The sequence below is a fragment of the Monopterus albus genome, unplaced genomic scaffold, assembly GCF_001952655.1.
Source record: "Monopterus albus unplaced genomic scaffold, M_albus_1.0 scaffold105.1, whole genome shotgun sequence".
In the NCBI taxonomy this organism is placed as follows: Eukaryota; Metazoa; Chordata; class Actinopteri; order Synbranchiformes; family Synbranchidae; genus Monopterus; species Monopterus albus.
In genome coordinates this window covers 3270713-3272441 of record NW_018127985.1, presented here as the reverse complement: position 1 = coordinate 3272441, position 1729 = coordinate 3270713, and positions in this window count along the sequence as shown.

Sequence of the window (1729 nt, the reverse complement as noted above, 5' to 3'; positions counted from 1 at the left end):
CTTTCCTTATTCCACCTTTTGCCTTAACCATGGTTTGCACTTTGCATTTTCCCTTTTCAAATGGTCCCAAAGATGATCAAAAGTCAGTGATTGTGAGGTGAAATCCATGAAGGCCAGCACCATTTGCTGTTGTTTGACTTCAAACTGAGTTTGAATCAGGTTTAGGGTCACTGTACAGCTTATGTACATAAGTCAGACAGAATGGCATTCTGTTGCAAAGTGGTGCTTGACCATTGTATTTCCAACACAACTGTATGATTACTGCTCCGGTGCTTAAAATGTTTATGTGGTCTTTTTTCCCACATGGCCTGCAGCTGTAATCAAAGTCTGATTAAATATTTTTAACTTGTTATGAATGTGCTAGTTTATTATTAAGGTTGTAGTTTCTGTAAATGGAAAAAGATATTCTTTGGTTTATTTGTTTTGTATCTTGCATGCAGATGCTGTTCTGTGTTGTCAAGATATGAGTGGTATATATGAATTATATGTTATAACTTAAAACACTAAGAAATTTGTTTGCAAACACAATCTATTTCAAAGTCATATCAGCATTTAAAATACTAAAATTTGGATTGAATACATTCTGGTACAGGAAGTTGAGTCAGGTGTCAAAATATATACTTTTAAAAAGCAGCATTGTACCCTGCCAATGTGCAAAGAATCTTGGGATAGGATGGGCCTTGAAGAATCTACCAGTTGAAACCTTTGTCGCCTGGGGAAAGAAGGATGCATTTCTCTGCCACATTTGGAGGAGCCTTGAAAATGGGCTAGCCTTGTCACAATGCTGTGTCGCAATCAGTCTTCAAATGCAGCCTTTAAAGGATGCATCCCCTGAATTTGGACACAGCTGCTGTATTGTCTTGCTTTTCTTGTGTTTTGTGATGATTGTATTCATGGCATGTTTTTCCTTGGTGCAAAATATTTAAATAAATGTTTTTGACAATGAGCACACTTTAAATATATTAAATAAAAGTTGTGTATTTTAAAGAGTTTGTATATTGTGTATTTAAAAAAATTAGAAGCTGTGAATTGATCATCATCATTTACACAGTTTATATAGTTTTTCTCCTCATCCCAGTATCTTTTTCCCCGTTTTGCTGTATTCCATTCTCTTTGTTTTCTGTAAGCTTGTGTCCTACCTCAGAACTGTAACAAGAAAAAATCTTCTTGACTCTTGGCTTTGTTTAGTTCAGATTGTGGTAGATGCAATTCTCCCCCTGGAGAAACTAATTTCCAAACAGAATATTGCTCTTTGCACTGGGCAATTCTCCTTCAGTGTGTTTACTGTGATTTTGCTCTTTGCATCTACACTACATAGTATACTCAAGTGTCTCTGTTTGTTCTGTTCCATCATCTAGAGTTTTCAAACCTAACAGTGTGTATATTTTAAGAATACATATATATATTTAAATACATACCTATCAGAATGTTTCAGAACACAATGTAATACACAATAACGAGCAAATAAAATGTTTCTGCTGTGAGAACCAATATCTATCTATGTATCACTGCTGGGAAATAAGCTCTAATTAAAGTGAGAAGAAAGAGTTCCGTTTGGTATTGCCACAGACTATACCAGATAAAACAATCACATAGGTCATGTTGGCCTGTCATCTGTCTTAAATCATGTAGTCTGAACCAGGCATTACACTCGGGTGCACCACCTTCCATGTTTTAGGGCAGATGGCGCAGTGTAGCAGAGATTAGTGAGAGTTTCAGACACCTGCAG